Source organism: Dreissena polymorpha, chromosome 10 (genome assembly GCF_020536995.1).
Source record: "Dreissena polymorpha isolate Duluth1 chromosome 10, UMN_Dpol_1.0, whole genome shotgun sequence".
Classification (NCBI taxonomy): Eukaryota; Metazoa; Mollusca; class Bivalvia; order Myida; family Dreissenidae; genus Dreissena; species Dreissena polymorpha.
In genome coordinates, this window is record NC_068364.1 from 37,889,688 (window position 1) to 37,906,713 (window position 17,026).

Here is a 17,026-nt window from a genome sequence, read left to right on the forward strand (position 1 = left end):
TTCGTTATAATTTATATTTACTTATATTGATATTATGTTTAAATGTATATAAGAAAACATGCGCGAGAGAAATGCCGTGATTGCATTCGCGTCGCTCTTTGAAGACACCTGCGCGCGTGCTCGTCACGTGATGAAATCTCCCAGGAAACAGCGGAATCTCGCAGTATCCAAACAAGATTGTGAGTGGTTTTCAAACGATTAATCCCGCCCTATGGCCCACACAAGCACATAATCGGGCAAGTAACAGGACAACATCCTAGGTCTCAAAAATAATGTGCTAAGACGGCTTTACAGCATAACGTAAACCGGACATCAAACGATTACACCAAATACGGTTATACTTTGATATTATTTATCCAACGCGTAAATAGTCCCGTCGACTGGTACGTTCGATGCGAGACTGCGATATCTTCAAAAGTTTATCAAGCGAATTTACACTAAGATGGCGTGTTTGTTTGGAAATACGCAATTTCCTTTTAATCTTTAAATAAGGATAAAATTGCCCTTGCGAACGAAAATATTTTTCTTTGAAGACAAACTGTTTGCCACTGTTTGAATGGCCTTTGAGGATGAAGACGACTTCGCTTCGATGGAAGAGATTGTTTAAGCGCTGTTACATTTCAGTTATCTATAAAAGGGGGCTTGTGCACGGATTTGGCATTTTTGTCTGTGCTAAATTAATTATATTAATAAATAAATGTAAATAGTGCTTATAGACTTATCCAGTTCAGGCGAAACGTGTGGTCTTAGACGAGACACTTCACGCACATGCAATAAGCACAGTTTCCACAGAAAGCGGCTCATTTGCCTTGCAAGGATTTCTTTCCCCATTATGGCGTATCCGTGTTCAATTAGTCACATGCTTTCTTCACAGATCAAGCGCACGCTTCGACCCTCACCTACTTGATCATTTTCGTATTCTGACTTTAAACACAGGCAAACATTTGTCAATAAATAATATATATCCGACAGAGGGCTGCTAGACGAATAAAAAATATTTCTATTTCATTCTACCTTTTCCATATTTTGGAAATAATTGTATTAAGGTAAAGAAATTCTGGAGCGGGTGCTTAAAACGAAATCCTTAGCTACCGTATGTAGATTTATTTGATTCGTATAAGGATGGAATGTTGCCAAGCGAATGAAAAAAATGAATAATCGAACTGTTTCCCCCATTTAGTTGAGACTTGTATAAAGGGCGACCACTCCTGGAGAGGATGAGTTTAATGAAATCCATAGTTGCCGTTGTTACTTCCCTTTACTTTATCTTGCGTTTTTGTAACTGTAAGATCAACTTTTTATAATTATAGTCATAATCGGCGCTTAGTCAAATTTTAGATTATTCCGAGATATTATACATTTCCCATGTCATTATTCAAATGATTTGATTAGACATTCTGTGCTCGAAACCAAATCTTCGCATTGAGGTAAGTCATGCGTTGTGTTAATAGAACTTTATCGATTGATTGAATCACACATTTTTCAAATGTTTGCCACCGTTTTCTGTTGATTCGTTTCAAAACACGCGGCTTATATATTTGTTCTAGCAAAGCCGGTTTGTTCAGTGGTCGGTCACATAATTATCTCATGCTGAATGTTTTATTTTTGACATACATCTAAAACATAAATCTATATAGGTTTGTGGGTCCAGAATATAGACTACTTTAACGATCGATTTGTTTTGAAAACGTTAACGTATGACATATAGGATATTTGTTCATGTCCGTGTAAGATCTTTTAATTGTTATTTCACGAGTGATCATAGAAAATAATTATATTTGCACGAGTGGCGCAGCCACGAGAGAAAATATTATTTTGCTATGATCACGAGTGAAATAACAAACGATCTTATACTCAGGGCTTCCCCTGGCTCAAAAATTTCTTTAGCCAACATTTTAGCCAATTGGATTTTTTGTAGCCAAATTTTAGAAACTGTAGCCAAAGTTTTAACCAAGCATTTGGGACCGCCTCGTGAAAGTCTAGGGGTGTAAGAACACAAATAACTACAATATGAAGCTTAAATATATTTATTACTATAATCATCCTTTTAAAATATTGTACATAACAGAATATCAGTTTATAACAAAAAACATTTATAGATATGCATACATCTAGATATACATACATCAATGTAATAATCATACTTTTATTCTACAAAACAGAATATCAGTTTATACATACATCATAAGCACATGTTCAGTTCACATTGTTTACAAAATAAGCACATTTTCATTATATTAAAGATATTCATTCTTGAGCACATATTTCAATCTTTGTATTACTGACATGAACACATTTTCTGTTTCTTTAATGCCCCTTTTGAGAGACAATAATTAACAGCTGTTTCCCTTTCGCTGAAAAGTTACCATTTCTCCCGTGGCGTGCCTCAATACATTTAAATACTCAAAATGACGTCATTATTTCAGCGAAATTCTCCAGTTAAACTCTTAAACAATGTAAATAAACGGTGAAAAAAGCATGAAATAAAAAGAATATTTGTTGGATTCGGTTGAGTACCGATTTTAATTTACTCGTGATCATACAAAATATAAAAATCTTGACATGATAATCTAAAAATAGAAAAAGTAATTCCGAAAATGTGTTCTTTTCACCGGTGAAAATACAATTTGTTTAGTTTCACTGCTGTTATTTTACTGCAGAAATGTCCTATTTTAACATCAGGTATAAAAGAAAAATCGTGTTTTTTTCATCTTCTTCAAGTTTCAACTATCCTTGCTACTCTGATCATCTTCGTACATTTCTAAACTACTAATTCACTCTCGATTGGTCATTGTCGGCTCGGGTTCTATTTACATGTACCCCGGGAACTCTTCAGTATACTTAAATTTACACCGGGTACGAAAAATATACCAACACGTACCTGTCCAATTTAGACTATACCTGAGTTTTATTCCCGCCCAAAATGCTATGACGTAAACACGCTACGGAATACGTAACAGAATTCTAATCAAACAACACCTGCCTAAACATCTTTTTTTAAATATGAGCTTCGATCATATAGAGGTCATTTTACAAAATATTGAAATAAATATGACCATTTTAATTTGAAAAAAAAGCCGACAACGACATGTTTAGTCTTAGAATTCCCGGATACGTTTCAGTATACTTTTCGTACCCGGGGTACATTTAAGGATAATTAAGAGTGCCCGGGGTACATTTAAGTAGAACCCGAGCCGACAACGACCAATCGAGCCTAATTTCCCGATTAACGGTCAAATCGGGATACAGCACCGCGAAATGGAACGTTATATTTGTAATTAATATTATAATTATTTATATTTGTTATACAAGTACATTTTTTATTATTCGTTATCACCGTTTAAATAAACAATATCTAGAAGTATCCGTAAACAAGTTAAAAATCAAAGCACTGAAGGCACTGCAGATGTTCGCTCTTTGAACGTACTTCATATTACTTACAGTCACGGGGCATGTAGTTCGTCTTTTGAACGAAGGCCAATCGAACGGCCACGAAACATGCAGACACCAATGTAATTTACTTTTATTTGTCTACAGCGGTGGGATTTTGAAAAAAAAAACATCAAAGAGGTAATGCCACTGATGTACAATCTCTCATAATTTTATACAGGATTCATACACACTCCACTTATGATTACAAAGATGAAAAAAGAACTTCAATGTATATCTCAGTTGTCGCTAAGGAAGTGTCTGTGATTTTAACAAAGAATGAATAACAACATACTTCTTATAATAAATTTATTGGTATCACGAGCATTGTATTTAATTCTGATTCAAACCACATGAAAAATATTGAATATGTTCCTCCTGAAATTAAATGCTTCATTTTATGTATTTCCATTAATTTATTGACATTAACGTTTTGATCCTCTACTCTCCCACCCGTCACCAATATTTTTATGAACGTAACATCTACTGCAATGTTTTATTCGTAAATTAAATTATTTTTTCAATAGTTTTGATGACTCAATACATTCTCCTCGATTGCACTTATTCCGATTAAAAAATTCTTCATAAAAAAATGATAAGTATTGATGCAAAGCATCAAAGGGCGTCGGGAATTTCAGTGTAAAAGGCACTCTATGAAGTTACATGGAACGATTTTTTTCTACTGTAAATATTAATACATTGGCCGATTATTTTAAACAAAATAGAAAAAGATACTGGTATAACCATTATCTATGATTTCGTGTTATAACTGCCGAATAACCATTATCTATGATGTCGTGTTGTAACCCCCAAATATTCCATAGTTCATTTTATTAACATTGGTTTCCTTTTTTTACTGGCATCCGTGTGCAATTTTCATTAATGGAACAGAACTGTGTAGGTTTTAAAAAATCTGCTTCATCTCACAAAATGCGCATTGATAGTGTCACCTAAAAAAGTCCATACCAAAGGGTCCATACCATCTGGATAGTAATACGTGTCGCGCTTCGCGCTAATTAAGGAACGGATAAAGTGTCACAAATTGCGCATTAACAGTGTCACCTAAAAAGTCCATACCAAAGGGTCCATACCACCTGGATACATATGTTGTCGGCAGGTAACTGGGATATCAATGGCTCACTGACAGCCTCCCTGCAAAGTCTAGTCAAGATAGCGCCTCCCCTTCCAGTTTCTTCCGCTGTAGTTGAGTGAGTCGGTGAATCCATTTGTCGAGCTTCTCCTCAGGATCCGAGTAGAGCTGTCAAGTAATTAAAACGAAGTGTGAAGTAAGGTCAGGAAAATGTTATTTGTTAATGCTTCTGAGTGGGAACAGGTTCAACAAGGTCTTTGCAGGGGCATGTAACATGAACTCGTTTCAACAAGATGTTAGAGATAGATTTGAAATCTTACCATGCCGATTCGTATGACTGTTACATGTGACAAACATGGATTGAAATTGTGTTGAAATTAATATGAGCCTCACTCTGGAAAAACAGGGCTTAAAGCACTTTCTAGAAAAACATGGCTTAAAGCACTTTCTAGGAAAACAGGGCTTAAAGCACTTTCTAGGAAAACAGGGCTTAAAGCACTTTCTAGGAAAACAGGGCTTAAAGCACTTTATAGGAAAACAGGGCTTAAAGCACTTTATAGTTAAACAGGGCTTAAAGCACTTTCTAGGAAAACAGGGCTTAAAGCACTTTCTAGGAAAACAGGGCTTAAAGCACTTTCTAGGAAAACAGGGCTTAAAGCACTTTCTAGGAAAACAGGGCTTAAAGCACTCACTCTAGGAAAACAGGGCTAAAAGCACTCACTCAAGGAAAACAGGGCTTAAAGCACTCACTCTAGGAAAACAGGGCTTTAAGCACGTGTGTTAATGTGAAAAAGCTAGAGAGGTATCGAAGCTGCTAATTGTAAAAGCAGTACTTAATTTTGTATCATGTTTGTCCAGCATGATAACACGAAGGATTCCAGAATCACTACAATAAAAACATCATAATGTTTCATTTCTATGCGAAGGATTCAGGAATAGCTACAATAACAACACCATAATGTTTCATAATTTCCACACTTATTGCCCCAGGGACCGTGATCTTTTACCAAGTAACCCCATTTTCAATTTGGGTTATCTACTGTCCAAGGTAATGTACACATGAAGTATCAATCCAATCGGTCAATTCGTTTACAAGTTATTGATCAGAAACACTTTTCACACTAATTGTGACAGTGAACTTTGACCTAGTGACCCCAATTTCAATAGGGCTCATCATCTGTCCAAGGCCAATGCATATGTGAAGTACCAAGCCAATCGGTTAATTTGTTGATGAGTCATTAATCGGAAAAAAACTTGTCAACCGACAGACCGACCGACATCCAGCAAAACAATATACCCCCTATTAATGGAAGGGGGGCATAATAACACATATGTTTTTAAATCTTTTCTACAAATAATCTTGGAGATGATGAGCATCAATAGTATTTACTTTAATCATAAAAACAAGAGCTGTCAGAAAACAGCGCTATACTATTCGAGTGCTTGACAGTATAACGTAAGCCATCATGGGGAAATTATTCATATTCAATAAGGTCAAAGTAATATAGTCATATTCTAAGTGGAAGAGGACCAGAATTAAAGCATATTGATAGCTTATGCTTTAAAGAAGTTATACTTTATAGACGATTCTGTGTTCAGATATATTTTCCACAAAATATTGAAAATTTGTAGACATAAAACAAAGTAATAAGATTTAATTCAAGTTTGATAGCAATAGCTTGGGTGGGATGGTCCTTCAAAAATAAATAAATAAATATATGTAGTTTTTTTAACCATGTTTAAAAAAATGGGGGTGGGTGGGTAGGGTTGGAGAGGGGGGTATAATGTAGAGGGGCAGGTCATCAAAAATAAGAAAAAAAAGGATAGTTTTTTTGTAATTTTTTTTGGGGGGGGGTGTGATGATTCTGGGTAGGAGCGTGAGGGATGGTTTGGGTGGAGTCCATTGTGGTATGTCAGGTAAGTGTTGTTTTGTCAAAGTATAAATCAAATCTGATAATAAATAAAGAAGTTATGGCAATTTAAGCAAAATTTATTAATTTGACCTTGAGAGTCAAGGTCATTCAAAGGTCAAGGTCAAATTCAATTTGCCAGGTACAGTACCCTCATGATAATAAAAACTGCTTTTGAAGTTTGAAAGCAATAGCCTTGATTCTTTCGAAGTAAAGTGGATCTAAACACAAATTTTTACAAAATATTCAAAGTGACTAAGTCAAACAAGAAACCGTCGGAGATGGGTGATGCTCCCCAAAGTGTTTTTTTGTCACAATATTGCACTATATATTCAGATAAAAGGAAACGTCTTGAGGGCACAGTTGGGGGAACAATAACTTTTTTAGAAAATTTCAAAGGGCAATAACTCTGTGAAAAATGATCCGACCAGAACCCGCTGATAATATGCACATCTTCTCTTGGTAGTGAAGCTTCCCATAAAGTTTCATTGAATTCCGGTCATACGTTGCTGAGAAATAGCCCGGACAAAAATTGTGCAAGGACGGACACACGGACGGACAGACGAAGCGGCGACTATTTACTCATAAAAAGGACCATAATGCCATTAAAATGCCAACAAGAGTTATGCAACTTTTCATGTACAGTCCCTTTATGATAGTTAGCGAGTGTTTCAAGTTTGAAAGCAATTATAGCTATGATACTTTAGGAGTAAAATGGACCAACACACACAACTTAACCAAATGTTCAATTATCTAAGTATAAAGGGCCCATAATTCTGTCAAAATGCCAGTCAGATTTACATACCTTTGCACAGTCCCATTATTATAGTTAGTAAGTGTTGCAAGTATAAAAGAAATAGCTTTGATTCTTTAGGAATAAAGTGGACCTAAACACAAAACTTAACCATCAATGCTATCATCTTCTTCACCATCATAAAAAACAAAAACACCATCTTCAATGCTACTCCCCTGTCCATTATCAACTGAATTCTCTTTACCTGGCCTCATTATGCTAAATAATTACTACAGTATGTGACAAAATACCAGCACACAGTCACTATTTTTACTTTCACAATTTTTCCCAATCATTTTGAACACCCACAACCAAAACAAAGTTGACTCACGTTTGCCAAAATTCTACTTCTTTTGGTTATTTTATGGCTAATCATGAAGAAGAAGTTGTAGCCCAAAAGAATTGTTTAATGCCAAATAAATCAATTTGTAGACATAATACCGGACAGGTGGGTTTGCTCCAGGCACGCTGGTTTCGACTACAGCAAAAGACCATACAACAAGAGCTGTCACCATAGAATGACATATGCCCCCGAACAACGTTTTTTCGAAACCTAAACGCATACTATGAAACTTAAATGCGAACCTAAGATGAAGGTCAAGGTAAAAGGGGTAAAAATGTGTGTGTGTATGGAAAGGCCTTGTCCCTTTACACATGCATACCAAATATGAAGGTTACATCTGAAGCGACATAGAAGTTATGAGCATTTTTGAAACCTAAACGCATATTTCGAGCCTAAACACGGACCCCAAGTTGAAGGTCAAGGTGAAAGGGGAAAAATGTATGTGCGTATGGAAAGGCCTTGTCTATATACACATGCATACCAAATATGAAGGTTACATCTGAAGCGACATAGAAGTTATGAGCATTAAAAAAAAATATGACAGACAGACAGACAGATGGACGGTGCAATCACTATATGCCCACCTTCGGGGGCATACAAATTGAATAACTTTAAATACAAACAATAGCTGGGAAATTGCAGCTAAATTTGTCCCAACTGAGTGTAGTAAGCAAATTAGGTAGGAGTGCTCAGACACTATCAGCGTCTTCACACAATGCGGCCTCTGGCCCGAAAGGACCTTGTAAACTTTGAAATACACACAGAGACAATTTGTAGTCATTGGCTAATTGAATAGTAACCTATGACCTACACTGGGGTGGGCCAGTTCCTCTCTATCAACGTCTACTATGACAGCCTTCCTGATACCATCAAGTCTCAGCTCGCCTGCCGTGCCAAACAGAAACTCATCTCGAGAATTGCTGTCATCACGCTTCTCCTGAAAACCAGTATTACATGTACATATAGGGGTTGCAAACCAGTATTACATGTTCATATAGGGGTTGCAAACCAGTATAAAATGTTCATATAGGGGTTGCAAACCAGTATTACATGTTAATATAGGGGTTGCAAACCAGTATAGCATATACATATAGGGGTTGCAAACCAGTATTACATGTTCATATAGGGGTTGCAAACCAGTATTACATGTTCATATAGGGGTTGCAAACCAGTATTACATGTTCATATAGGGGTTGCAAACCAGTATTACATGTTAATATAGGGGTTGCAAACCAGTATAGCATATACATATAGGGGTTGCAGACCAGTATTACATGTCCATATAGGGGTTGCGAACCAGTATAACATGTTCAGAGAGGTTGCAAACCAGTATAATATGTACATATAGGGCTTTCAAACCAGTATACCATGTACATATAGGGGTTGCAAACCAGTATTGCATGTTCATATAGGGGTTGCAAACCAGTATAACATGTTCAGAGAGGTTGCAAACCAGTATAACATGTACATATAGGGATTTCAAACCAGTATAACATGGGCCACAGTGTAGTAGATTATCATATTGTATCTACAGAATTATTTCCATTTGTTTCCAGCTTTAATGTAGAACCATATGATATTTCTGATCATTTTCCTGTATACTGCCAATTACAGTTTACAGGTTCCCTAAAGCACGAACAGCATGATGCCGATTCTTCACCAAACGATACTCAAAACTATGACACTTATAAATGGAATGAAAAACATTTTGACTCATTTAAACAAATATTGACGAAAAAATTTACAAAGATGCCGCGATTATATTTTAAATTGCATAAATGGAAATGTCAACGATGCTGTGCAAACGTATATCTCTATTTACAAAAACGCTGCGGAGGATATGCACACAAGAAGGCGCAATTTTCATAAATACCAAAATAATCCGCTCTGGTGGGATAGCGCGTGTAGTAAGGCCAAGCGAGAAAAATATTCGTTGCTCAGGCGTTTTCGTTGGTCCAATGAACCGGTCGATTTTCATTTGTACAAAAATGCACGTCGGTCTTTCAAAAACTTGTCATGCAAAAAAAATTCTATACCAAAATAAAAAACGTAAAGTTTTAATTGACTCCCGTAAAGATCCGCAGTATTTTTGGTCGGTTATTAAAAAAATAGATTTTCAGAAACAACAAATGCACCTATCAATCCCAATGAGTGGGTTAAATACTTTAAATCTTTGCTATTTAAAGAATGAGAAAATCCACTACTAAATTTTGATGTACATGCAAATGCGTATAATAACGACCAGGCCGATTATATATTAAATTCGCCAATTACAGACGACGAAATAAAAACAAGTATCAGTAAGCTTAAACGTGGAAAATCTCAAGGTAAAGACGGGATCGGGGCGGAATTTTACATAAATACTAAACACGTTATAACTCCTATTTTAAATGTACTTTTTAATAAGATTTTATCTTCCGGCAGCTTTCCTGATGCTTGGAGTGAAAGTATTAATACAAATACAAATACAAATTTTATTTCAAGTCGGTTTGTACATAACAAGTATAACATTAGCGATGTATCGCTATTGACCGACATAATTATCGTACCTTTATATAAATCGGGTTCGCGAAGTGATCCTTCAAATTATCGAGGTATATCTTTAGTTGACGTTATGTACAAGATATTTGCAGGCATCATTAATAATAGATTAACCAGGTTTGCAAATGAATTAGATTTAATTGATGAGGCGCAAGCTGGGTTTAGAGCAGGATATTCGGTTACCGATAATATGTTTATTTTACAGAGCTTGGTGCAAAAATATATTTCTAAGCCTGGGGGGTAGATTCTATGTGTTATATGTGTTTTTTTAAAAGGCGTTCGATTCCTTGGTGCATCATAAACTGTTCACATGCTTTATGCGTAAAGGAATCCAGGGCAACGTACTTAAAGTATTGACCTCAATGTATTCTAAACTTAAAAGTTATGTACGCACGAGCCCCGGTGCTATTTCGAGCCCGTTTACTTGTAATATCGGCACTAGACAGGGCGACTTGTGCTCGCCGATTATTTTTATTTTATATATAAACGATCTGTGTTCATTTATTCGACAAAAGTGCGATACTGGAATATTTGTAACAAACGATATCCCTGACATATTTTGTATACTTTTTGCTGATGATATTGCAAATTGTGCAGATACTGCTGTAAATCTTCAGTTGCAGATAAATTCTATTGCAGAATTTTGTACCTCAACAAGCATGAATTTAAATCTTAAAAAAAACCCTGAGGTTATGGTATTTAGAAATGGTGGTCCATTACGTCACTATGAAAAATGTTATTTCAATAATTGTCCAATAAATATAACGTCCGTCTATAAATATATGGGCATCCTATGTACCCCAAAGTTATGCTGGTCGGCTGCAAAAACTAAATAAGCCGCTCAGGGGCGAAAAGCATTATTTGCCATTAAAGAATACCAAATTCCGTTCGGATATTTCTGCTGTACAGAGTTCTTTAAATTATTTGATGCCATGGTAACACCCATACTCACATTCGGATCAGAAATCTGGGGATTCACATACATGTATAGTGATTCAATAGAGCGTGCACACATTGAAGCTTGCAAGTACTTTCTGGGCGTAAAAACTACGGTCAATAACTGTGTAGCTTTAGGAGAATGTGGTCGTTTACCAATGTACGTCATTTATCACTCAAAATGTATAAAATACTGGTGTAAATTTCTCCAGATGCCTGATAGAAGATATCCAAAAAACTGTTATAAAATGTTAAAGTCATTAGATGATATTTGAAGGCGAAATTGGGCTACGGATGTAAAAGAGCTTTTTTTTAAATACGGGTTTGGCTTTATTTGGCTCTCACAGGATGTTGGTAATATTGATTTATTCATGCTCCGTTTTAACCAACGCCTTACTGATTGTGCAACTCAAACCTGGCACGAAAATATAAATGACTCTTCAAGATGCGATACTTACAGACAATTTAAAAGTTTATTAAACACGGAACGATATTTAGACATAACAATGCCATTTCATTGCAGACAAGCGTTAGCGAGATTTCGTTGTTCAAGCCATAGGTTTCAAATAGAGTTAGGTAGACAATTAGGAATACCAAGAAATCTTAGAATATGTGCACATTGTCAATTAGAAAATGAATCTGTAAAAACAGAGGATGAATATCATGTATTTTTTGAATGCTCTAAATATGCTGACATTAGGCAAATCTATTTGTATAATTGGTATCATGGCAGGCAAACTGTTTCAAATTTCTTTGATCTGTTAAGAAATGAAATGAGTTTGTTATTAAAAAAATAGCCTTTTATGTTTACCATTAAATACGTTCTTCAAATGGAACGTAATAATTGCAGTGGAAGTATGTTTATTCGTATTTGTTTTTTGTTTTGTTTTCTCCATTCAATGATATTGTCTATATATATATATATATATATATATATATATATATATATATATATATATATATATATATATATATATATATATATATATATATATATATATAGGAAGGGACAACTCCCTGTATTATCTGTATATATATATTTTGTAAACATGATGTATTATGGGCCGGAGGCCTTTGTTAACAATAAACTTACTTACTACATGTACTTATATAGGGCTATCAAACCAGTATTACATGCACATATAGAGGTTGCAAACCAGTATAACAGGGAAATTATGCCGAGTTAGTACTATAAGACCAATTAAACTCTAAACATATTATCAGGAGAGAAAATCTCTAACCTCGTGTAGAAATTCAACTAAGACAGGATATAACTTTAAAAACATTATTATTGCAGCTCTGAGGTTAATGCAACCACGGACAGCTGTTTTAAGATTGTATTACAAGAAATTATCGTATTATAAGAAATACGATAAAATGCTTTGAAAGTTGGCAGTTTATAATGGGACACTATGGGAAATGGAATTAGTGTATTACACTAATTCCATTTCCCATAGTGTCCCATTATAAACTGCCAACTTTCAAAGCATATTATCGTATTTCTTATTCATCAAATTTTACAAGACTGGTATCATTTAAAAGATAAATGTGTCCTCTTTCAATGAATGTAGTCAAAATTTTCGACAAAAGCCCCGTACTCCAATAAACGCACCTCAAATGTTTATCTTTCGACGAAATCCTAAATGAAATACACCAAAATATTGCGGACACACATAGGATGCAGGAAAGAACACAAAAAGCATGCGTGCGATCGCTCAATCGCTTTTAAAACCGAAAAGAAAAAACTATTTTTAAAAAGGCACTACTTTCGCCCACGGAGGAATACAAAATGATTTAGTGTAATGTAACCGAAAGGGTTCGTCTTTCATCTATCCTTCGTAAGAAAGGCAATAAATCGTTTCCAGAGTGGTCTATCAGTTTACAAACCATATCCTGTGACACCATAGTGAATATTGAGTGTATTAAGATTGTATTTATTTAGTCATGTATGTATTATCTTTTTATTTATTATACCCACATTACCATTGGTTATTTGTGGCTATATAGGAGTCACTTTGTCGGTCTGTCGGTCTGTCTGTCGGTCGGTCGGTCCAATGCGGGGGAATCAAGTGGTCAGAATTGAGAAAAAATGGCCGCCGATGCCTCGATTCGATGGAGAAATCGAGTTTTCAAACTGTTACATCTTCCTTATTACTTACAGGTACTTGTTTTTAATCGGATGACGCCTATCATAGGGCCAGCAGGAAGCGGTTTCAGCGAGTATCGACATTTTCCCTCTGATTGGTCTGAATGTGAAGTCATGGACTATTTCGCGATTTCCTGAACCGTCAATTGAAATTGAACACGGACTAACAATAATATCACTGTTTTCACACTAATAAGCACTGTTTAAGTACCGTTTGTTCATGTGGACGCATTTTGGTTGACAAAAATGGATAAATCGATTGCTCATGGCGTTATTTGCAAGGTAAAATTAAGTTTTGATTGGTTTTGACGATTTATATAGAGCACGCACATGGCCCTAATACACGGACAACTTCTTCAACAATCTGATATTGAGCACGCACATGTCGAGGAATACCGTTTTCTACGCCCAATAAGTCTAAAACACCATCGCATTGGCATGTTCTGGTACATGTAGCGATACATATCTAATGTAAAGGCACTGCATTTTTTTTTAGTTTGGACCGTCAGTGCTGCAATTTATTAAATTTACGGACGGAATCTAGCGGAATGGATCGATTCAAAATAATTGTATCGCTTTTATTATGTGTGCAAAAAGACTGAAGCCTGGCGAGACGCCAAATACTTTGGCGTCTCACCAGACTTCAGACCTCTTGCCTTTTTGATGAAATTGCATTTAACGATTTGATATACAATGTACGTATGAGTCAATCTGAATTATAATGTAATGGATCTGGATCGGGAAATATTTCAATTTGATAAGTGTAGCAAACAAATTAGGGGCAAGGTAAATTAGAATATAAATTGACTTGGGTCTTAAGATATTAACTGCATTTCATTCCAGATTATGGCAGAAGCCAATCATATCTGCCGGACTTGCGGCCAAACGTTCTCCTCTAGGTCCGGTATAAATAGCCATTAGAGGACACGTGAAGGAACAGGGCCATATAAATGCTGTGGCAGAACTTTCTATAGTCGGGCCAATTTAACACGGCACATGAAAGATTGGTTGATAAATAGAGATTTTATTTGTAACGTCTCTTAATCACAAGACATTGGTAGATCTATTGGTATTTAAAGTTGGTGTTTTGGCTCATTAAAAAAATGTGTAGATCAAATATGGCTTCAAATACAAGGTTTGGGAAATAAAGCTAAATTATGTTTCTTCAAGAAGTGATAGGTCAAAAACGAATGCGACAAGACTTAAAAAATGTCTGCAGCAAACGATTTAACTTTGTTCTTTGAGAAAATGAAACTTTCATTTTGCACAGCATATATAGTTTTTCAGTTCTACTTCTTAAAAATGAGCAATTTCCAATGAACAATAGCAATGTGCTGGAACAAACTGTCACATGACCACAAATGCGAACGACCACGGCTATTTTGCCGGACAAAACGTCAATCGAAGGTATTTTTTCTTATATTTTCTCCGTTTTAGCAGAACACATGTTGCAATGCTTTGGTGTACCGTGCGCAGTGCGAATTCTGCTTTTCATTGATGTATTGCTAATATTTTTAGGTATAATACTTTTTGAGAACACTTAACGCCAAATATCGAACTCGACGATGCAGACGACCACACATCTTGTTTATGTGTGCGTTTCTCTTTTAAAAGACCAAGTTGTCAATGTTTAACTATACGAAACAGACCAACAGAACAGCTTCGAAATCTAAATAGTTTTCAAAAGGTTATTAACATTGTCTGTCTGAAGTATAATTATTAGGGGAAAAATAAATGGGCGAACGACCACATTTGAAAAACGTTTGCGAACGACCGCACTTAATTATTAAACACTCGTACTAATGCACGCACGCGCGCGAAATTTATTACTCTATTCTTTAAATTATATATCTTTGTCTTGATGTACGAGGTCGAATGTATCAAATTGTTCAACACGATAAATTTTCTTAAGTGTTATCCGCTGCCTAGGTCTATTGTTAATAAGCCTTGAGCGTTGACTTATCTGACATACAAGCACTTAAAATAATGCTTTATTTTGCTCAAGCTAAATGAAGGGGACGGTGGAAATAGATTCCCTAAATATAAGCTTATGTGTTCAAAAATATTCATAATAGTCCCGCCTTTTTCAATTAATTTTTGTTTAGAACCTTTGCATACTTTAGTATAATTTGGTATATAGTCATAGAAATATCTATGCATATTACAATATTTTTTTTAATTATAGACCATTTATATACCGTACGAGACGAACGCATAAATATCATCTGCTGGATAAGTCCAAGGATTTACCATCAGAGTGTGACCAGAAATGTGCGGCATGCGTATCTAGATCCAGAGCAGTCGTTACTGATATTACGATCAAGAAAGTTAGTGGGACTAACTATAGGCTATTAAAACAAACTTCGTTTTGTTTATCCCACTAGTGCATATATGCTCAATTCCGATCGTTATTACAAAACAAATATCAAATGGAAACCACGTGGATTGTTAAACTTCGAAATAGGCTAGCAATGTTATAACTTTGAAAAATATTTTTTTTAAGTTACAAATACTTAAATACTTACCAAATAAAAAAAAATATATATTTTATTATAATATCTGCAAAAACTGATAATCTTACATGGACCATTTCTTTGATCATCGAAAATGGAGTAAGAAGAAAGGCGGGACCATTAGTACGGACAGAAACTCTCTACAAAAAGGCGCCCTTGATGTTGGGTGGGAAAAAGCTAGAAGAAATGAATCCAAAATGCTGGTAACTTCTAAAATGGGCTCAACGGACTCATCTAACTTTCATTGTGTTTTGTGTACTATATTGGAACAGCAAAACAATGAATTCGAATGTAAATAATATAGATTATATACCAGCTAATGACATATTAATTAAAAGGTAAATACGTATACGAACATTTACCAACAGAATGTACATTTTTTTTCTACATATTGTATACGTATCACATGCGTCAGTGGCGTTTGTAGATACGCAACTAATTGTTTAATTTGTTATAATTGTAAATATATGCATATTAAATTTTATAAATGAGATGGAAGTCTTATGAAATATGCAGTTATTTACAATGGTGTTGAATGCTTATGGTGAAACGAGTGAAAATTGATATCTGTATCCTTTCTATCACAAAACTGTACATTTATTTTATTTATCACAAACATTTTTCAGATCAACAATTTATTACAAAAATAACCAAAGACAAAGATCACAGTGCGGATATTTGCAAACATAAAACTGTCAGTCTAAAATGTATAATTATGTTTTCCTGAACACATTATCACAGAACATAAAAATAAATGCACTGAGTGTAAATAGTCATAAATAATCACATTAATTACTTCGCCATATGGAACATAAAGCATGCATTTATATAATACAAAAGCAAACCATCAATCAAATTATGTTTACCTTTGTGACTAGAATTGTTTATATTATATATTTTGTATCATGTGAGTCATTTATGAGCATAACAAATTGTATAAACTATTTTAATGAATCTACAACATCGTTATCGTAAACGCATAAAAACATTAACAAGCGAAACATAAACTAAAGAACAAGGTTTTTATAAATTATTTATCACAAGCACCAATTTATTACAAATACTATGGCACTAGAAAAACAGCAAACAGCTCGTAAATGAAGATAAAAAAAACCCCGAAATAGCTCCTTTCAAGCAGGTGAAAAACAATGTTGATGCCAAAATTGTGTTCCGACTCACATTGATCACACACAATGATTAGGTGTTAGACGTAGATATTCGGATTGGTCACCTAGTTTCATGAAGCATTACTCTGAATAAATGGACATATCGACGGTTACCCCCTCTATAAATACATTTATAAAATACAATTATTGTAAGGTATA